We start from the raw sequence: 23,744 nt of genomic DNA, 5'->3' as shown, positions 1-23,744 counted from the left end.
CAACCACACAACTATCCAAAACATCAACATATTAAAACAAAAAAGTAAACCACCTAGCTGACTATAATGCAGCCAAAGTTCTGCATAGCCATGATTAAGAATGACTGATATTACTGTACTGGAAAAAACAAATTTACGTTTTCCCTGGTCATCATTGTCACTTGCAATTGTATCCATATTCTTCACGTATGTGAAGGACAAGAATCACCAAGACCAGCTCACTTCCTATGTAGGCTTTATTTTCTGATCTTGACATTTAAAGCAAATTTAGCATAACTGGCATCCAATCATCTCCTTTTACTTCTTCACTTATATAAGTTACCTCTAGCAGTGATACCCCAAAAGTGCCCTCTGTCTTCCATTATGTACGTAACCATTTCCTGAATGTCTTATTCCTCATTCTTCCGTACCTAGTACTTACTTATCTCTCTCTATATATATCTGGATATGTTTAGTTTATAATTACATCTGAGCTCTCTGCCCCCCAATACTTTATTCTATCATAAAATAATATTAATTTCTGTATCCCATTCATCTATGAGATTAACATTTATCACTATTCCACATATGCTACATGCAGATCATATTGTTCCATGTTCATACTCTGTAATATACTTTTGGTCTAAGGGTTAAATAAAACTGTTTTGTCCCATTTTCAAATACATAACTAGCATTGGAATAATACTTCTGCAGTATTAACATTAGACTATCAAACCTCTTACTACCAATGTTCACAGTAAGACAGCATGAATGTTTGTTTGAAGTTGAGACTTTCCAAAAGTTAACAAGTTGATCAGTGCTTTATCCAGTAAAAAAAAATAAAATCCATATATAAAATTCTCATATTAGTTCCATGGCATAGAAGGGTGAAGCTCTGAAGATGACCCAAATAACCTGGCATTGATTAGCACACTGTAGAAGTCAATGAAGGGTGAGGTAGGTATGAAGGGATTGTGCACACTCACCTCTATCAGGTCTCTCTTTCTCAGAAAGGTGAACTTGTCTCTAAGCAAACCATTGCAAATTGGTTGTCCTCCGGTATTTGTTTTTTGTTACACCTGTGATGTCCGGACAATACCCCACTGGTCTGCCAACAATAATGTGATGTTCCCCACTATCTTAGATCAATAAGGAGCATCAGTCCTCACTACTGCCTCCACTAGGAGACCATCACTTAAACAGGAGTAATATTTCACAATTTCCCCTAAGAGCACAACAGGAACATGCTTTATAACCTGGGACTGGACTGTATACTCCTGTCCACCTCATTATACACTTCAGAGCAATATGTCCCAGTTTAAGACCTCTGTTACACTCACACTTAAATAAATTAAATCTCACACATCCAAACACTTCTGGGAAAGCCTGACACAGATTTTCAGATGTGCCCCTTCCCCAAAATAGCATGGTAACATGTTACCACCAATCAGACAGCCTTCATACCTTTTTAATGGGGTGTCTCTTATGAAAATTAGATATGAAAACAAATGATAGCAAATGACCTAAAGCAGCCAGGCTTTTGGAATGGCCCGGGAAGTTATCAAAACAAGTATAAACACTCTCAAATCACTAAAGAAAACACTGATTGACCAGCCACAATGCAAGTTAATAAAAATGTTTAATCTTCTTCTTTCGGCTTTTCCCAGGTAGAGCTCACCACAGCAGATCACCTGTCTGCTCATGACTGGCAGTGAAGTTTTACAGTTTTGAGTTGCCAGCCCGGTGCCCAACCTTCCACAGAAGGCACACACATGCACGCATTCACGCCTAAGGCCAATTTAGAGTGTCCAATCCACCTACAGCATGTCTTTGGGATGTGGAAGGAAACCGGACCACCCAGAGGAAACCCACGCAACCACAGGGAGGACATGCAGACTCCACACAGAAGGCACCCCAGTCAAGGATCAAACCAGAGTGCCTCTTTCTGTGAGGCAGCAACACTAACCACTGCACCACTGCAGCCACCCTTAATAAAATGTTTAATAATGAGCAAAATTATTAAAAATATAAAACAGTAAATTCCAATAAACAAACAGAACTCAGTCTCTAGGAAAATGACATAAATACTGAAGGATAAAAATCCAGCATTTAGAAAAACTCTAAATGATTTGTTATAATTTTCCTATCTGACTAAAGTACACTTTCCCTGATCTAAACTAAATTATTACAACAGAGCAAAGGCAGGCTCACAGTTCTTGGCAAGTCCTTTTTGGTATCCACTGCACAGTAAACTGTGAACAACTGACAACTGCAACTGGCTGGTAGGCAACAACTGACTTCAGTAGGCTCTTTTATAGACTAGCTTAACTGTCACAACTGTTTCAGTTCTAATTTTTATTTCATATTTTGAAAAATCAACCAACAGCTGTTTACTAAAGTTCCTTCCTGTCTTTCAGCCTCTGACAGTAACACATAGCAACTGTCAACATTCCGATGACATCGTCTGAAGATCAGCTGATTCTGAAACAGTCTGCATTTAGAATCTTCTTCATAAATATGTACAGTTAGAAATGTAAAGGAACTATGTTCAAGTCTTTAAAACATTCTGTATAAACAGATTAAAAATCAGCATATAAGTACTTCTTTATAATATCGTAGCTAGTCATGCTGGCATATAATACATAGGTTAATCAGAAATTATGTACAACAACTTCAACCAGACATGCTAGCACTAATGACATTGTCTAATTTCTTCACATTTCTCCTCTCCCCCATAACTCAAGCACTGTTTTCAAGTGACCCTTGAAAAACAATGCTTGTGAAAAATGGGTCTGTCTGAGAATATCAAACCACTCCTCTCCTGGGCAATCCATTTGCATTGTCATTATTAACCTCACTGTGGTGTTCTTCTCCTTCTGAGGAAACTTGGGTAAGTACAGCCCCCACCCCATAATTTGAAACATTTACTTGCACAACAAATTCTTTACTATAGTCTGGACTGGCCAGCACAGGGGGTCCTCCCAAAATCTCTGTAAGTTTTTGGAATGCCTGCTCAAAATCCATGGTCCACACTACCTTGTCCGGTTTATTTTTCCTAGTTAGGTCAGTAAGGGGTACAGCCACTGCCCCACAACTGGGCAGAAATTTTCCACAGTACCCTGCTATCTCTAAAAAAGCTCTCACTTGCTTATTAGCAACAGGAACTGGCCATACTTGAATAGCTTCCACTTTAACTGGTTCTGGCCTAATCTTACAGCTCCCTACTCTGTGTCCTAAGTAAGTGACCTCTGCCATACCCACCTGACACTTACTAGGTTTAATGGTTAACTTTGCCCTTTTAAACTGGTCTGCAAATGCCTGTAGCATAGTCTTTAATGTAGAGTTTAACCTCTCCACAAGACCATTAGTCTGGGTATGGTAGGGGTGATTTTTAGATGTTTCACCCCACAACGCTTCCACAAACAGGTCAGCAAGTCTGAATACAAACAAAACACAGATCAACAAACCATATAATCCAGAAAGGGAGGATACCAGCCAAGTCCACTCTGAACATGAATACATTTTATTGTATAAAAAGCACTAAAACATACTGTTAAAATAAACATGGTTAAGCGCTTTCACCTCACCTGTGGGGACTTTTTCAGAACAATTTTGAACAACCTACCCAGCATTCAAATACACATACCAATTAAATAATTAACCTACTAATGCTTGATTTAAACTATTTAAAGCAGTACCCACATTAAAATCTAACAATGCTTCTATAGTTATATGCAGACTGAAAATGTATATAGTGGCTATAATAGAATTTGTTATAGTAGTAAAATAGGATCATCCTAACAAATAATTTAATTTTAACACACAATTGACATTTACAATTTCATTGATACCTGGATGCCTCATTGCATCCAATTTAAGTTGCCATTTCAACTTGCAAACATCCAAAAATTCACTTAATAGCCTCCCCAGATGGTCGGCCCTTACCTGCTGTATGTTTTAGTGTTTTTTATGCAAGTCAGCAAGTCTGGCATGGAGTTGGTAACTTGATCAGTCAGTACCTCCCTCAGAAGATCTAGCCTGCTGAAAATTTTTAGCTAAGCATTTGCAACCTTTTCTATATCAATATCACCTGAAAAAGGAATATTAGGAACTATAGCTAGAATTGGGAGATGGTAGTCACTACCAGCTGCAGTACTACCTCACCTTCCAGTCCTCCCTTAGGAGTCCACTCTTTATACAACAAACCTTTGGTCCTCTATAAAGGCTTCCCTCTTCCTTGAGCTTCAGGTGCTTACTTAACCATCTCCCTCAAGCTTTGTAATGTAGGGTCCATAAGTTGAGCCTCTCTCAATTCTACATTTGTGAGCATCCCAAGCTCCCCTTCCACAGAAAGCCTAGTAACCTCCAACAGCTGTACCTCACTGTCAATCTGGGTACAATAACTCCCCTCTTTCCTTGCAGTCACCATGTCCAAGGGAACACCAGTACTTACTAGCAGCTGTGGCTCACTTTCAGACTTACTGTTACAGGATAGCTCCTTTTTTGAAACAACCACCATACCAATCCCAACTTCAGGTATGAGATCTGGCTGGGTCTCCCCCAGGCTACCAGACCTATATGCCTGTCTCCAAGCTTGACTGCATGTCATTGCATACACACAAGGTACTGCATCACCAAAGTCATCCCCTATCAGGACATCTGCAACAATATCCTCAAATGCACCTACATACTTGCTTCCTCTTCCACCCTCACACAATATGAACCCTAGCCAAAGGTGTTTGTAATGGGGTCCCTTCCAAAGCGCTGACTGGAGTGGACTGTTGAAACAAGTACTGCTCTTCTCTAACCACTGCAGACCTTGCAATGGTTATATCAGAAGCTGTGCCTCTTTCAGCATTAACCTGTTTACCATCTACTAAGATAGGATATGAATTTTGGTGATAGATTGGCATCCCTTTTGTTTCCAAACAACTTACCACTGGCATTTTGTCATCCCCACTTGGCTGGCTCCCTTCACCTTTTGTTTCTCACCTTGCCTCAGTGGACATTTGACTGCCACGTGGCCCCTCTGGTTACATTTGAAATATCTAATCCATAACCATGTACTTGGACTAGTAGCTTCCCCTGTTACTGGTGTACTCTGTTGGAGTGATTTACACTGCACTCCATGGCTTCCCTTGTGTCCATATGTAGCATTGGATATCCATTTCTTATGCGCTGGTGCTCTGCTTGCTAACTAGAGATCCCCTTTCTTCCTCAACTTCTCCCCAGAATTACACTGTCTGTCTGCTAACCATATTCTCATGTCATCAGGGAAAGTACTGAGGACTTGTTCCTTCACAAAAAGGTCTACCAGTCCCTCAGAAGTGGTGAGCTGATACCCACTCACCCATCTGTAAAAGTAAGTACTTTAATCAGTAGTATAATCATGTACACTTTCATCTGCCTTGCATCTATGTTCATGAAACTTTTTTCTATAAGCTTCAGGTGTTAGTTTAAAATAATCAAAAAGACAGTTCTTAACTTTATCATAATTCAAACAATCTACATCAGACAATTTTGACATAGCCTGAACATCTTTACCATGGAGTAAGGGAGTCAGGTGCCAAGCCCAGAGCTCACAGTCAGCATCATACTCTCTACATACCGTCTCAATTATATGAGTAGAACTATCAAATTCATCCCCATCCCTGTATTGAGGAAAAGGTTTACTGACCTTTATAGCTTCTTGGGCCTGGTTATCCCCTTCCCTGTTACCTCCATTTTCCTCTCAAAGGGTAAGAAGCTCCAGTTCATGCCGGAGATGTTTCTTGTTTTCCTCAGCTTCTAAACATCTCAGTCTCTCTTTGGCTTCCAGTTCATATTGACACTGTTTCTCCTCAGCCTCCAGTCATTGTGCTTCCAGGCGAGGTCTATCTGCTGATTCCAGTTCAAGATGCTTGGCCTCCAGGCACAGTCTCGCTAACTCCAGATGGATTTTTGGGTCCCCTGAAGAAAAGGTGGACTATCCTGTCTCGGCAGGCTGCACATCCCCAATACCAAATTGGATATCCTCTGAACAGCTGGTCTGAGCTGAAGCTGCAACTAAGGCTGAAATCATTGTTTCCTTAGTCAGGTTGTCATGCACCAGTCCTCTGACTTCACACTCCTTGGCCAACTGGTTCTTTGTCAGCTTACTATATTTTTCTGCTGACATCTTTGCTTGCTATGCCTGACTAACTAAAAATAAATAAAACTGTGGTGAACTGAGATTCTGTATGTTTAATTTGTGGCTGTTGAGAGTGCACACCATAATGACAACTACCCACAGGCTACTGAAGTCCAGTTAAAAATCCCACACCATTGCCATCAAATAATGTGACATCCAGTTGATACCCCGCCAGACTGCCAGCAATAATGTGATGTCCCCCACTATCCTAGGTGAATAACTAAGGAGCTTCAGTCCTCACTACTGACTCCAATAAGAGACTGTCACTTAAACAGGTGTAATATTTCACAATTTCCCCTAAGAGCACAACAGGAACACAGAACCTGGAACTGGACTGTATACTCCTGTCCATCCCAAATGTAACCCTTTATTGCACACTTCAGAACAATGTGTTCCAGTTTACAACCTCTGATACACTCACAATTAAATAAATTAAATCTCACACATTAAAACACTTCTGGGAAAGCCTGACACAGATTTCCAGCTCTGCCCGTTCCTCAAAATAATAGGGTAACATGCTGCCACCAATCAGACAGCCTTCATGACCTTTTAAAGGGGTGTCCATTTATGAAAATTAGATATTAAAATAAATGATAGCAAATGACCTAAAGCAGCCAGGCTCTCTGAGTTATCAAAGCAGGTATAAACACTCTCAAATCACTAAATATAACACTGATTGACCAGCCACAATGTAAGTTAATAAAAATATTTAATAATGAGCAAAATGATTACAAATATAAAACAGTAAATTCCGATAAACAAACAGAACTTCATCACCAGGAAAATTAAATCAATACTGAAGGATAGAAATCCAACATTTAGAAAAACTGTAACTGGTTAGATATAATTTTCCTGTGATTAGATATAATTTTCCTATCTGACTAATGAACACTTTCCCTGATCTAAACTAAATTATTACAGCAGAGCAAAGGCAGGCTTACAGTTCTTGGGGAATCTTTTTGGGTATCCACTGCACAGTACAACTGTGAACAACTGACAACTGCATCTGCCTTTTAACTGGCAACAACTGACTTCAGCAGACTCTTTTATAGACTAGCTTAACTGTCACAACTGTTCCAGTTCTAATTTTCATTTCATAGTTTGAAAGTCAACCAACAGCTGTTTACTAAAGTTCCTTCCTGTCTTTCAGCCTCTGACAGTAACACATAGCATCTGTCAACATTCTGATGACATAATCTGTGGATCAGCTGATTCTAAAACAGTCTGCATTTAGAATCTTCATAAATATGTGCAGTTAGAAATGTAAAGGAACATTGTTGAGTCTAAAACATTCTGTAAAAACAGATTAAAAATCAACATGTAAGAACTTATTTACAATATCATAGCTAGTTATGCTGGCATATCATACACAGGTTAATTTGAAATTATGTACAAAAACTTCAAGCAGACATTCTAGCACTAATGATTGTGTGTAATTTATTCACAACAACCACCATGGAAATGTGAATCCAGGAAAGTAAAGGCACATTCCACCAAGGCCTTTCCTCTTCTGCAGTATATCTGAATGGAGTGGACTCTAGAAATAATCTAAAGGCAGCAACTTAGTCTTTCATACCATAAAGCATAGAAAACAGGATAATTTTTCTAGATCCAGAGCAGTCTTTGTGAGGACCATTCTCCAGGGTTTCCAAGACCCCTATCCTTCCTCCTCCTAGGTTGAGTAAGCTTTATGAATCTACCAATATGCCAGTAAGGTAGTGTGCTTGTTGAACATAGTACAGTTGCACAAGTTCCACTTACCTGTAATAGTGCATGTTCAAAGAACACACTGCCATACAGGCAGCACCCTCTCAACATCCCCCTTGAGTTGGATGTACATAGTTTGTTTGACAGTTGATGCTGTTTATGTTTATCAGCTTTTTGTTTTATGTGTGTGTGTGTGTGTGTGTGTGTGTGTGTGTGTGTGTGTGTGTGTGTGTGTGTGGTTTTTGGTTTGTTTTGTCTTTGGGCCCAAGATAAAAACTGAAGGGCTTCTGAGGACTATCCTGTATCTGGCAGCTGACTGGTCCTTCTCTGCCACAGACAAGCAGTGGGAGGAGTTATGAGCTTTGACAGATTGCCAGATAGAGGGTAGAAGGGCACTACTACCCATATACTGGTAAGGCAGTGTGTTCTATGAACATTTACTGCTACAGGTAAGTGGGGCTTGTACAACCGTACTTTTTTAAGGTGCCTTACCTAGTGGAAGAGATGTTACCAGCAGTGTTTCCCAAGGATTAGTCTATGATTTGGCATTTACTTTGCAGATGTGAAATCAGGCAGCAAAGTTTGTTTATGACCATGGGTGCTGGAACCATAGAGCGAGGGGGAGGGAGCACCCCCCCCCACTTTTACAGCTGCAAGACCTGAAGCGATATAGGCAAAAACTCCATGGTGGACATTTTCTTTAAGGAGGACCCAACTGAGGATTAAAACGTTGCATTGCATGCTAATGTAGAATAGAAAAGCGCGTGGAAGTTAAACTGTGTTCTGAAATGTGTATGACTGCCTGATTCATTGCTGCCGGTGTCAACATTTGTGGCCAAGAGTCGTGCTACCCCCCCCCCCCCCCGGTGTGCTGATCATTGCTGCCAGAGTCATGCTACACATAATACTTTCTTACGGTAAGGAGAGTTTTGCTTTGCTTTGCCTGAGAGGAGTGTTCTCTTATTGCCACACAGTCAAGCAAAACAATATACATTTTTAACGGCAACGTATATACCAATCTGATGTATTAGAGCTTAAGCTTTGCTGCAAAAATAAATGTCTTATTCATATTTAAATGTTCATGTCCTTAAGTCAGTCTATTTAATACAAAGAAAATTATAAGTAAATTAGCACACACAATTAAGACCCTTTTTTCATGTTGCAGTTTCTTGTTCTATTATCACTAAATGCATTTGATTTTGCACACTTTTGATAGAAAAGTTAACTTGGTTATGTCTATTCAATTTTTAAACATGACATCAGAGTGGTAATATTTATTATACCTGTGCTTGCCATTTACTCAATTACCAGAAAAAGTAAAGTGAAATTGGTTCTAAAAACAACTGCCTCAGTTCCATTTCTAAACAACTGCATTACCAAATTTATAGATCATCGTACAATTAATTTAGGGTAATAATATTTCTATCCATTCCTATGGTAACACATTCAATCCTGCTGCATTCTTGTACAGGGCTTTCATTTTTACATTCTTTCATTTTTACAACATTCTCTTTGAATGTTTTCTCAACTAAGCCTATAAAGGGAAACTTGTTCCCCTTTACTTAAACAGTCATCACCCCTTATTCTACCCCTTATTCTTAAGATTACTTACTTATTATCAGATGCAAGAAGATTAAACAAGACAACTGTTTGAACATTTTATTTATGTTCTAAAATTGAGAAGCAGTTTATCAGAAAGAAGGTGACATTACAAATAAGGAATAACAGAGTCTGGCTTCAAAGCTTGTATCATAGCAGGATGTGATGTAAATGCCATAAAAAAGGGGGATGTGATGTAAATGCCACAAAAAAAATTTGACTGGTGTGAAGTTATTTGCAATCATGTTTCTTCAGCATACCAAACCATTATTGCCGTATTTGTGTGGTCAGTGTGTTAAAGTTGCAGTGTTTATATTGTTCCTATGAAGTGCAATCCAGATATTATATAAAATAGCCATTCAACATGACTAGATAACGTTTGACAGCTTCATCCATGACATTCCCTAACAACCGGATCCCAGACAATAAGGCACTGCTTGTGCTTTCTAGAATTTGTACAGTCAGAAACTGAATTAAGTATACGGGTGCGTGAGTGTGCTTGTATATGGGATCACACTGTGAAGTCCTGTGTCTCCTGTGCAGTACTAAACTCCCAGCATCATTCTACCTGACTCTCTTAATACTTTTAATTTGTTTTTCCCAAAATATGGTATTGTGAGGGCAGCCATACCAAGTGATATTGTTTTCAGCACTGCTTCTTTCCAAACTGCACTTGTTTTTTCCCCATACAATGACAAAATGGTGTTTTTCTTCTACACTCCTGCCTCTGTTCCAAAACGTAGCCTTTTGTGGGAGGACTGGATGATGAGTATAAAAATCTGGAGCAACAGAGAGGTTAGAAGGCTTACATATGGTGTGTGTGTGTGTGTGTGTGTGTGTGTGTGTGTGTGTCTGTGTGTGTGTGTGTGTGTCTGTGTGTGTGTGTGTGTGTGTGTGTGTGTGTGTGTATACGCGTGTGTGTGTGCGCATGTGTGCGTGTGTGTGTGTGCGCGTGTGTGTGTGTGTGTGTGTGTGTGTGTGTGTGTGTGTGTGTGTGTGTGTGTGTGTGTGTGTGTGTGTGTGTGTATGTGTGTGTGTGTGTGTCTGTGTGTGTGTGTGTGTCTGTGTGTGTGTGTGGGGGGGGGTTCCTGGCTCTGTCACTGAACTTGCTTGGTACATATTATAGATGTTGTTGCACATTTTTTAAATATGTTTCTCCCAAGTTTGAGTCTTGCTTTAAAGTATATTACCATTTACTTAAAGTACCAAGCTTGTGTCTTCTTTTAAAATAAAATAAAATAATATAAAGTTAGACCATCTTAGAAGTGTCACGCTTGTGTACTGTTTTATAATAGATTATAATTGGTTTAGATGAACAAAGCTCCTGTCTCACTCTAAATAGAGGAATAGAAAAAATGGATTAAATATTTCAAGCTGTTGTCTTGCTTTCTAAATAACTTAAAGTTGGCTTATTAGCATTAATGAAAGAGTGGATCTGGATGCCTGGATGGTGATCTAAGTGTGGAGGATGAAAAAGAAAAGTGTTGTGGAGATGATTAGGTCCTGGTTGGTTTATCAGCATATATACTGTAGCTGTGAAAAGGTGTGGGTCATTAATGCGAGCTGAGGGAGATAGAGACAAGAGGCTGAAAAGCTGCCTGGGAGGGAGTGGATAAAGGTCTGGTTGTCTGCAAACTTGTCTGGTAGTCACTTGCATGGTTTTAAGTAAACAATTAAGCCCAAGCCCTGTAATTTTGATGTGGTGGGGAATCTCAAGACCATTTTGAAGAGATATCTGTTACAGTGTTGAAGAGATATAGGGACTAGGCAATAAAACAATGATGCACAGACTCATGGATCAGGGAAGCCAGTTTAGAGGAGTGCTGTATAAAGGACTAAAACCACAAGAATATGAATCAAAATAAGAATAAAAATAAAACTATAAAAACTAATAAAAGTAAAACTAATTAGATTAATCATGCAAAATGCCAGAAGAGATGGAAAAATCAATTATGAATGTGCAAATAAGGGGTAAATGAGCAAAAGAGCGTAAAAGAAAGCAAGAAATAATCATCTCAAGATAAAAAAAACAGACCAGACACAATGCAAAAAGCAGATTAAGAATGAATCATGGTAGGATTCATAGGGGATAGTTAAATACCTACCATTGAGATAGATCTTAGTCCATTGTGGTCCAGGTCACTGTTATGTTACCTGTTGGGTGTATAAGTTCAATTTCATGTGAGGAGGTAAGTCTGTGGTTCCTTTGGTAGCCTAGATGTTTAATAATGTGAGTTGTGGTACAGTTTATTTAGGTTCAAGATAGTTAGTTGAGGTAGTTTTGTTTAGTCCTAGGGGTTGCTTGCTTGCAGGAAAATATGCCATTCAAGTTCCTTTTTCTCTAAGTAATCACTGGTGCATCTTTGAAGATCCTTTTTTGGTGGTGTAGTCACACTTTATTCTACCAACTTTCTAAGATTATACAAGCAATGTTTAAAATGTGCCCCTGGTTTTGGACCTTTGTCCCTCCCCCCAAATACATTTTGGCTTTTTCCAGATTTCTTGTGCTGCAAAGTTGAGAGATTTAGTTGAGTGTCAAGTGGATTTTACAAGGTGCTGAGAGACTCTGGGGAAGAGAAGTTTAGTACTGATTATACCAAGTCAGTTTGCATTGTTAGTAGCACAACAGGTAGTATAATTGCTTTTTATGCAGAAGGCTGTGGGTTGTACTCCCACAGTGTGCAGATGGATTGCTGATACTGTACTGCATTGTACGTTAAAGGAAGTGGATACTGCAATCCTGTGAATGTCCTCCTTTGGAGAAGTTACTTAGTAACTATGAACTTATTATCAGTTTGCCATCCATTCCCTATTGCAATATTACTAGCTTATCATTTTTTAATGCAACGTAAGCAATTCTTTAAGGTCAACAGGCACTTTGTTTGTAGATGAAACAATGAAATATAAAGTCATTTGCTAGCAGCAACCTCTTCATTAATTACAGATCCCTTTTATGTGGAATTATTTAGATGGCTTTTATTTCTGCAGAGATTGTGCATATTTACTCATATTGGTGGATTGTAATGACAAACGTTTGAGTAGACTTTTATGATGGCAATGTTCTGAATTGGGCAGTTTTGTCATTATTGGTTCACAAATTTTTTCATTGCTTACTGGAAAAATTTTCAAAACAATGAATTTAGAACATGCTCTAACAAGCATGCTGTATTATACAAAGAATATAATTTAATACAATCAGGTAGGTGAATCAGAGAATGCATACATGTATGCATGGCCCTAAAAATCTGTAAGGAGCCTATGGTTTGAAAACAGCCTAGAGGTAAGCTTAGCCCTCCACTCGCCAGATGCAAAATGAATGTGAGTTTTCATGCCATTTCAATGAATGTGAGTTTCAAGGGCAGAGAAGTTTACTGCTCATGCTAAGTTTATTTTCATTGCAAGTCTTTTTGTTTGTTTAGCAAATGGCTATCATTGTTTGTGCCATTTTATTTCAATATCTATATTCATTGCAGAAGTAAATAAGAAAACAGCATGCACACTGACAGGTTTGAACAGCATTTATGGTAACTGAGGAGAAATAGCTAAGTAATGGAACACTGGAGTGGCTTTTGAAGGGGCTGCTGCTGGAGTGGTAGGAGGTTGCTGCAGGAGGGGCTGTTCTGAGGGGCCCAGTCTATTACCCTGCCTTTGTCCCAAACAATAATTGGTGCCAAAATCATGAATTGAAACTAAACTCAAAAAAATACATTATTGTATCCTTTGGGAAGTCATCTACTCTAGGGAATTGCCAAATTCACAATACCCCCTGATAAATGACCCAGTTGTTTGGCATTTGAGAACTTGTGTGTACAGTGACCTAACGTTTGACCAACATATGCCCAGAGTCATAGTCTTTCTATATTGCACAGCTTAGAAACAAATTTATTCAACAATATCTAGAGATGTTATTGTTCTCCTTTACAAAGCCCTCATTGGGGCAATCATTTTGTATAATGCCCACTTTGGCACGTATCTGTCCAGACCCATGCAACAACTGGAATACCTACAGAGATACCCTACTAAAAGGACACAATTCCTAAATAATAGGTCTTGCGTGGACCACCTCAAAGATTTATCACTATATTCAATATCCTACAGAGTGCTTAGAGGTGATCTGTGTGTGGCATACAAGGCATCCTCTGACCTAATACTGATGGACCTACTGAACATCAACAAGTCAAATGGCATCAGAAATACTCAGTCCAGGATGTTGTGGAGAGATGGATATATATCACAGAGGCTACCACTGTTCCAGAAAAGACTATCCATTTAAGTAAAATAAAGCTCATCCCTGTCCATATTCAAATGCAACTTGGATCTAAGGATGGGTAAAAGAAAATGTACTGCAGGATTGTCCCTCGTGCCACTAATGGATAGAGGCAGTTCTTAAATGCTGCGTCCCTTACATGGAACTCCTCAAATATTCTATGGTATGATCACAATTATTCTCACTAGGGTTAATGTACAATTATCAGCCATGTGATTGGTAAGACCAATCAGGAAATGTTAATTCAAGCACTTAAAGGGAAACTGGCTAAGCTTAAACTGTCCTCCAAGTGAACCTATATTGTGGTAGTAAATAGTTAAAAACAACTGCCCTTTTAGATCAGCAAGTGCACCTCTCACCCTACACCCCCCCCCCCCACACACACACACACACAGCCTTCAGCAGCTTCTGGCACCTCTGTTGATGACTACAAATGCACTTATTTACTGTATTTGCTAACTGGGTAGGAGGACTGGTGCAGAGATCCTTTCGTCTGCTACCCAAGCTCAGAGGCAATAAAAAGTTGAAGTAAACTTAAGTACTACAGTTCAAGTGTGGTGAGAGGTAGGCTTACACAGTTGCAAAACTTTAGAAAGTTCACATACTATTTTTACATACCCTGGGATTCATTAATGCCTACACTACATGTACACCATTCTTGGTGAACACACAACACAAACATAACTCACACCTTCTTCTTCCTAATTTTAGTTTTCCTAATCATTTTCATGCAGCCTTAAATATCTTGGGGGATTCATAAAGGTTACCACAAAGTGTAGACTACATGTACACTTAGTTTAATCTTTCTGAGTGACGAGAAAATGGAAAAAATGTGGTCGGGATTTTCTTGAATACAGATCATGTACACTTGGTGTACACTTAGTGTAGGTGTTATTGAATATGGCCCATAATTTTTTTTTACAAAGCAGAATGTTATACAGTTTCTAATAAAGTAGCAGGCTTATATTCAGTTTAATCATTTTATCTGGGTTGCAATACATTTCAGCTATATGAAATTGCTTCTTAAAAGTTTAAAGTTGAATTTCTTTGGGAAAAAAACCCTCAAATGGAGGTAAGTGAAAAAATGAGATTACAGAGATAGCCCTAGAGACTAAGAGAACACCAGACTAAGAAGAATTAAATTTCAAAGGAAAACATTTGAGAGAGTGTAAGCATTTTTAGAATTTTAAGCCTTTAAAAATGTATCCATTATCGCTAAAGCATTTACTAGCAGCTTCCTTGAAGAGGTGCCCAGACAGGGACTTCTTAAACTAGGTAAGAGTATCTTGATGCCTTGTGTCAGCTGGTAGCTTGCTCAAGAGGGCTGGACCTGTTCATGAGAAGTCTTTTCCAATGAGTGTTTTAATTGGGAGGCAGCTGAATGATATTATGTGTTCCTAAGACTTCCTTAAGGAGTAGGTCTGTTCCCTGATTGGGCAGTAAACATAGTTTTGAATTTTATATACCAAGGTGCATAGAAGATAAGTGAACATTTCAGTAATGGGTAGCCAATTTACCTAATGTAGAAGCTTGCAGTGGTCTGCTTGAGCATTAGCAAGAACAGCAAATCTAACAATTTTATTCTCAGCGATTCTTTGAGATTACAGGAAGACGATATCCTACTTTAGTAAAAAGGACATTCTTGGCAGTGCTTTGCAGGCAGTAGGATATAGTATATGTGATATCCAGTAGTAGAGTTTTAGTTGTGAGAGGACTTCATTACTAAATGATAATATCAGGGTAGGTTATAAAGCTTAATACAGATTCAGGGGTGAGGCTTAAGCATTTTTACTTGCTTACAAAAGGGATAATATGGTTGCTATTGTTTGACATAGTAAGAATAGTAAGTCAAGAGACTCTAAGAGGAGAGGAAAAATAAAACTTTTTTGTAGTTAATTTGAAGTTTATTTTGTTCAGTCCATTGACAAAGATCAAAAGATTGCTAGAATTGAAACTGCAGGACTGTGGGATATCTCTTTGTCTGGAGTAATACATTTTCATGTGTGTGTGATAAGGTTAAGCTCAGGTAAGTAATCAGTAATATGAATGAATAAAGAAAACAATAACAGGCTTAGAAGAGAGCCTTGGAACATCTGTTGTTAGTGTTCCATTAGTGGCAACTGGTTACTAGAGCAAAGCTGAAGGGTCCCACTGTCAACTTAGGTATGGAACCAGGCAATGACATTTTCTCCAAAGTTGAATTTTTATAACGTAGTAAGTAGAATTTTGTAGTCAGTAGTTTTAAAGGCAGGGATTATGCCCAGAAAAATATAGACTATAAAGGGACTGTCATTTAGCTTACTGTATATGGTGTCAGATGCAGATAGCATAGCAGTGATTATGGCTAAAATCATTTCCTAAGCCACACTTGTCTGTCAGATAGAGGCCCATAATTATTAAAGTGTTTAAGTAGCTCTTTACAAAGAACTTTGTAATTATTTGCAGGGAGACAGAGTGTAGATAGTGTGATAGTTTTTATGGGTTTTGTGCTGGGGTACCTTTGAAAGAGGAATGATAATGGCATGTTTCAAGACTGGTGGAACAATTCCTGTGGGAAGTGAGAGGTTATAAATATAAGTCATGAGTTTTTCTATTTTGTCTGCTGTCTTCCTAAGGAAGTTAGGGTGGAGTGCTGTGAACGGAGAGGTGGAGGGTTTCAATTTTTTTAATACTCTTTTAGTTTCCTTATCACAAAAAAGCTCAGAAGTGGAAGGTGACTGCATACTTTGCAAGAATGTACATTTGTGCTAGAGTAGTTTGTTGGTTAGCACTAGGATTAAGGAATGTGTTAGTGATGGTTTCAGTGGAAGAGATGATACAGTTTCTATAATCCTCTGATAGACTTGTGTCAGAATTATTAGGGACATTGTTGATGAGGGAGATGGAGTTGGAAGACTGTATTGTTAGGTGTTTTATTTCTTGCCAGATTTGTTGGGATTATTGGCAGCAGATATTTGCGTATTTCTAAGAAAAATGGCTTTGGCTGAGTTTGTAGCTATTTTTTGTTTGTTTTCCCTAAGGATTGGTACGTTTCATGCAGGAGGATATTAGATGTTGTTTTTTCCCAGTAGATCAAGCTTTGTCCATTTGTCTAATGAGAGCTTTGCTTTCATTGGTCAGCCAAGGGCATTTCTGGTCTCACAGCCTTCTACGTACACATGGAAAGACAGCGTTCTGGACAGCAGAACGGGTTTCAATGAAGTATAACAAGACACTTTCAGGGTCATCAATTTGGTAAAGGGGAGGTCATTTGATAGTCTGCTGATGAGAATCAAACATGGCCAATTTGTGTAACGGGAAAGACCAACCCGTCATCAAGGTTGTATAGCTCTGAAGACCCAATAACACAGCAGTGGACAGAGGTCAGTTGAGATGTTTGGAAGAATTACAGTGTTAATACATTGAGCAAAGAAAAGATCAAGAGTAGACAGCTTTCCTGTTTTTAGATTATGTCTTGTTTGGCCGCTTTATAAGTAGTCTTAGGTTAAGGTGTCGCAGCATATTTTTCAGCTATCTGGCTTTGTGGCAGTTAACATCGAAGTTAAAGTTCCCTACAATAACTGCATTTCTTCAATGACCATGTGGGGATATTTGCAAGAGTGTGTCTCGAATAGTCGCAATTTCAGATTGTGGGGAAATATAAAGAGAGGCAATGCTGAGCTCAGCATGGCTTCCTATGTGTAAGTTTGCTAATATCCAGTTGGGGGCTTTATCAACAGCCTAGTTAGCTTTTGAAGAGTCAGTGATTTGCAGGGAAATGTGTTGCATGATTAGAAGCATGACTGCCATCAATTCTTGTCCCAGGTGCTAAAGACAAACAAGATGGTATAGTTGTCTTGGATGTAAGAGGAAGGACAGAAGGAATCTTTAAGCTAGATCTTGGTAGGTGCTATTGTATTAGCGTTTTCAGTAGAGAGAGCCAGGCTTCAAGAGAGGCCCACTTGTTGTTCATAGTTATTAATGCATCTAATTTGTGAAAAGCTGTCATTTTTTTCTAGTAGTATTGTTTGAGTTGGGATAGTTCGAGGAATAGTTGGTGTTATTGGATATTCTAGAATTTACTGACTGTTGAAGAGGGCCATGACTGGTTTGGATGCCTCCACATTTGAGCAGATTCAGCTAAAGGTAAAATAATATAGAAGAGCATTATTTCATGAAGGTAGCAATGAATTTAGTTTGTTGAAGCAGATGTTTGTATAACAAATTTATTTTTTTTAGTTAGTTAAATAAGCAGCTTAGTATCTGACTGAAGTTGAAAATGAATTTGTGTGGACATGTTGGCTGAGTTATGTGATAGAGAATGTGAAGTTATTTTCGAGTTTGCATGAAGGTTGTCTGTCTGGAAGTGAGGAGAAGGAGGGGAATAAGCGAGTTAGATAAAGAATTGGTAAATACATGGTAGTTACTCAAAAATTAGAACAGTATGATGTGTGGAATTGAAAATGGGGCCCAGATGGAGATACTGTGAGGAGAGGAACCTAGTGGTATATTGATAAACTGGAAGGCAGTATCTGACAGTATGTCAAGAAGAAGATGAAGAATTAGGTGGAATGAGAGAAAAGATCAGCTTGACAGCCCCTATGTTTAAGAGGAAGGAAGTTAAATGGGGAGCAGAGAATGCTGGGTTACAGAGAGAGAAGATAACAGAAATGGGAGGGTAGCCTAACTGAAACTAAGGCTCGAAGGAGAAAATGCAGATAACCAGACAGCCTTTAAAGTAGTCATAATGTTATGGAGGAAACGGGTGTGATGGGAAGTAAAGACAGTGGACTGTGAAGTGAAGACAGTAAAAGAGGAAGGAACATCCAGTCTGCCACTTAGGCTATATGTTGAGAAAGGAGAGAATGGTGAGAACAACCTGTCATTTAAGCTGCAAGGAAAATATAGGGACAAAGGGATAGAACGTCTGTCTGAATGTGGAGTAAGGGGAAGGATCCGCCTATGTACCACCTAAGCTGAAATTAGAGGGGTTCAGATGGAGGGGATTATAAGATTAGGCACTGTTGTCAGTTCCCACAATGGTGCCTGTATTTTCCAGCAGCTATCCTACAAGTCATCTCTGTGTTTTTGGAGGACTATTTTCATTGCAAAGCTTTTACACTGACATGTGTTTCATCACAATGTATTGTACTGAGCAAACTGGTGGTATTTTTTTCAGGGCATTTCCCCTTTTCTAAACTTTTGTGTGATCATTGAATTGGAGTATATAATATGGTGGCTGTAGGGGGGCTTGTCCTCTCTACAAAATCATTTTTCTGTTTTTATAGGCTTTTTGGCTCACCATTTTCTAAATTAAATTTTCAGTAAACAGTGAGCCAAACAAGAAGATTGCTGATAGTTCATAAGTAAACCTTTTCCATCAGGTCCTGGATCAGACCATTGACTTGTGTATAAACTCGGTAAAGTGCCTGCACCTGGTTCTTATCCTGTCACTGGCACCCCTGAAATAGACAGTTATTAGGCATCTGAGTTCCTTCATAGACAATGAGCTCTTTTTTGACCACCATGTCTTGGGTGACATTAGGTTGTTTTGCTTTGCACAGCTTATGTGCCTGAACATCTCATCTGTGTCAGGGGGATTCTTGTCTTTGCATACGTCTTCCTTATTCGACTTATTCTGGATGTACCTACCTGTACACCATGTACAGCACGAAAGACCCAAAACAAATGATTCTTTACAAAAATAATCTCCAGTTTAATCCACTTAAACTACACTGACATCTTAAAATTCCTGTCCCTCTACTCCATTTTATACAGGTTCTTCAGAAGCAAACCTTGCTTAATATTTCACACTATGAAACTGCACATTTTTGACTTCTGCATCATCATGGATCAAATGGCCTAACAGATACCTGATCAAAGTTCTAAACCCGCATTTCAAGATTCTCATCATTTGCTGGCACAGTAAGTTTCTCAACCAATACATTTCCCACTGTTGGAATAGACCACTTTTGCAGATCAAGCAAGGTACAGTATCTATCCGACTACCTTTAAAGCTATCCTCAAGGATTAGATGGCTGACTGTAATTCTTACCTGGTGCTAGTGGGAGAGATAAGATTAGCTATCCGACAGTAAATTCATATCTGGCACTAGTGGCAATGATAGGATTAGATGTCTGACTGTAATTTCATACCTGGCAATAGTGGGAATGATAGGATTATATATCTGACTGTATAGTCTTACCTGGCACTAGTGGGAATGATAGGATTAGATATCTGACTGTAACTTCATACCTGGCAATAGTGGGAATGATAGGATTATATATCTGACTGTATAGTCTTACCTGGCACTAGTGGGAATGATAGGATTAGATGTCTGACTGTAATTTCATACCTGGCAATAGTGGGAATGATATGATTAGATGTCTGACTGTATATTCTTACCTGGCACTAGTGGAAATGATAGGATTAGATGTCTGACTGTAATTTCATATCTGGAACTAGTGGGAATGATATGATTAGATGTCTGACTGTAATTTCATATCTGGCACTAGTGGAAATGATAGGATTAGATGTCTGACTGTATATTCTTACCTGGCACTAGTGGAAATGATAGGATTAGATGTCTGACTGTAATTTCATATCTGGAACTAGTGGGAATGATATGATTAGATGTCTGACTGTAATTTCATATCTGGCACTAGTGGAAATGATAGGATTAGATGTCTGACTGTAGTTTCATACCTGGCACTAGTGGAAATGATAGGATTAGATGTCTGACTGTAATTTCATATCTGGCACTAGTGGAAATGATAGGATTAGATGTCTGACTGTAGTTTCATACCTGGCACTAGTGGAAATGATAGGATTAGATGTCTGACTGTAATTTCATATCTGGCACTAGTGGGAATGATAGGGCTAGATGTCTGACTGTAGTTTCATACCTCGCACTAGTGGAAATGATAGAGCTAGATGTCTGACTGTATATTCTTACCTGGCACTAGTGGGAATGATAGGATTAGATGTCTGACTGTAATTTCATATCTGGCACTAGTGGGAATGATAGGGCTAGATGTCTGACTGTAGTTTCATACCTCGCACTAGTGGAAATGATAGAGCTAGATGTCTGACTGTATATTCTTACCTGGCACTAGTGGGAATGATAGGATTAGATGTCTGACTGTAATTTCATATCTGGAACTAGTGGGAATGATAGGGCTAGATGTCTGACTGTAGTTTCATACCTGGCACTAGTGGAAATTATAGGATTATATGTCTGACTGTATATTCTTACCTGGCACTAGTGGGAATGATAGGATTAGATCTCTGACTGTAAATTCTACTTGGCACTAATGGGAACAATCTTCTGTTCATGTGAAACTGGTCTATTCTTGCCACTACATAGATAATGCCACTGAGTATTTCAATCAGCCACAAGCATGGTACTAATCCTGAAGCAGGTGCTTTTATGGCCATCTAAATCCCCTGGTGGATACTCAAGGGACTTTTCTGTTTGGGGAAAAAAGGACAGTATGAAATCTTATGTTAATTTGTCTTCATTAATGCACATTATTTGGCTAGGAGGGCTGAGTTTCTCGTAGCCTGTATAGAGCATAAAGATTAAGGAGGTACTTGGTTCTATTTACAAAGCTGTCAGGTGACTGATGCAGTTTGGTTAATGACTGGACTCTCTCAATGTAATTTAACTGTAAAATCATATAGCACCAGGGAAGTGACATGCTTGTTATCCTAAGTGTGTGTTATCTTGGAGTTAGTATGTGTAAGTAAGGATGAAGAACTGTCTCCCTATAAAAACTCTGTCTTTGTTGTTTTTGCCTTTCATTAATTTACACATGTTTGTAGACATCAGCTAATGAGGTTTGCTATTTTAATGTATGACATTTCAAAACAGGCCCAGATAAATCTTCTGTTCCTTTTTTCATCTCTTTCAGTTGCACTGTCTAAATCTGGATAAACCTTGATTTAAAGAGAATATCAGAGAGTCTCCAGGAAAGTATAACATTTACAAACTCCAGACTATGGACCCTATTGATTCAGTTAAGAGGCAGGCCACAGGCTCTGTTGTGCTTATTTTATCTGATAGGGGGTCTCACTTTTTTCACCAAATGTTGGAGTTCAGGTTCACCTACTCACTCTGCAGGGTGATGTCTGCTTGAGTTCACATACTCTTCCAACTTGCTTTTGCAGTTTAAGGGAATGTAAAGATGACATCTGAGTATTTCTGCTTTTAGTGATAATCAAAAATCTGAATGGATTGTGGAAATTGTGTTTAATGGCCTCCCTACTGAAATGTCAGCACTTGAAATGCTAGATACTGAAAAGCTGTACAAAAAGGACAGTAAAGACAGGAGAAGAGCGAAGCTCGAAAATTGCACGTCTCCTTAAAGCTTCTTTTTGAAGGGGAGGCAAGCCCCCCTGGACCCCCCATGTTGGTGGTAAGCCGCCCACATCCCCTGAACTTATATATACCAATTCAAGATAGCCATACCTCAGAGAAATGGGAATATTCTGAGAAATGCTATCTTGGACTTGGTATATGTAAGTCCATTCTTTTGGCCATTCAGTATTCATATTTCTAGACTCACTCAACCAGGTCCCAACATTTCAAATAGTTACCATTTAATATTAAAAAAACAAAAAAACAAAAGTCCCCACTTCTGAAATGTTGTCCTCCAGATATGTGGCTTGGATTTTAACATGTCAGTGATTTTTCCTCTGGAAACCATCAATGTTTCTCCTTCTTCCTTTCAGACATCTTGCCTAATACAGTTTGATGAGGACACTGGGGAATAGATGGCAGTTGGGAAGAGTCCTTAATAAACAAACAAACAAACAAACAAACAAACAAACAAACAAACAAACAAACAAACAAAACAATAACTGGCATGTTTCATTAGGAAGCAGATGTCAACTTTACAGATGTTATGGGTAAAGATGTTCAGAGGCATTTGTTAGTATTTCAGTTGTTAGAGACACCTGAGTTCACAGAGGACAGGATTAGCTTGACTTTCAGAAGAGGCCGAATTTAAATTTATATCCTAACCCAAGCTTTCTAGTTCTGGAAAGCACATACACAGAATAAAGGAAGGTGGGAAACTACCCCACCATCATTAGAAAATGAGTGTGAGTAAGAAGAACACATTCTAACATGTACTGAGCAGATGTCCTCTGCTATGGGTTATTATATGGATAAGGAAGATGAGGGTTTTTCATCCTTGGGTTGTCATACAGAAGACATGTATTTTGGGAACACTATTAACTTGGTGACAGAACATTTTAAGTGACCATTTGGAAAAGTTTCATCATCTAGGCAAATGTATTTCAAGCTTCTAAAGTGATCAGCTTAAGCCTGTAGTTATACCACCATTTATTGAATCACATCACGGCATTGTCATTGAAGTGGAACAATAACCTGATATCATGCCGCCTACTCTTATAGTCTGACAGTGTTTGCATAGTTATTGTTACAAAAACAATCTATCTAATTATACTCTTACAGAGTTTAACAGGATTTAGCATAGTTGCTTGTAAAAAATATACAAAATAAAAATAACAGCTGTTGACCCAATCACAGATGAATTTGTTTTACATGAATGGTCAGGCGTTTCCCCTGCACTAAGGTCTTTGTCATCAGAGAAGAAAATATGGTATTTAACTGCACAGTGGCACAGGTTTCAGTTAGTGACGCAGGTGAGGGAGGAGCTCGCTGGAAACAGAGTCACAACCACTGAGGCACTAGTCGTAACATAACTTCTAGCTGTGTGTGTGTGTGTGTGTGTGTGTGTGTGTGTGTGTGTGTGTGTGTGTGTGTGTGTGTGCATATGTCTGTGTGTGTGTGTGCGTGTGTGTGCGATAGAAACATAACAAAAATCTCCTAAACCACTTTGGATGGCTGCAGAGATCACCAGTTATGGCCTCCCATTGCTGATATAGTTCTGGAAGGTTTGGAGGAATGAATGGACTACTAGACAACAGTGACTTGTTGATTTTTATACAGCCTATCAATTATTTTACAGATGTAGAGCTGTAACAGTAGATGTGTTTCTGATCATACAACATACT

This window comes from Protopterus annectens, chromosome 10.part0, assembly GCF_019279795.1.
Source record: "Protopterus annectens isolate FY-2018-M chromosome 10.part0, PAN1.0, whole genome shotgun sequence".
Lineage (NCBI taxonomy): Eukaryota > Metazoa > Chordata > Ceratodontiformes > Protopteridae > Protopterus > Protopterus annectens.
This window is presented reverse-complemented; position numbering follows the sequence as displayed.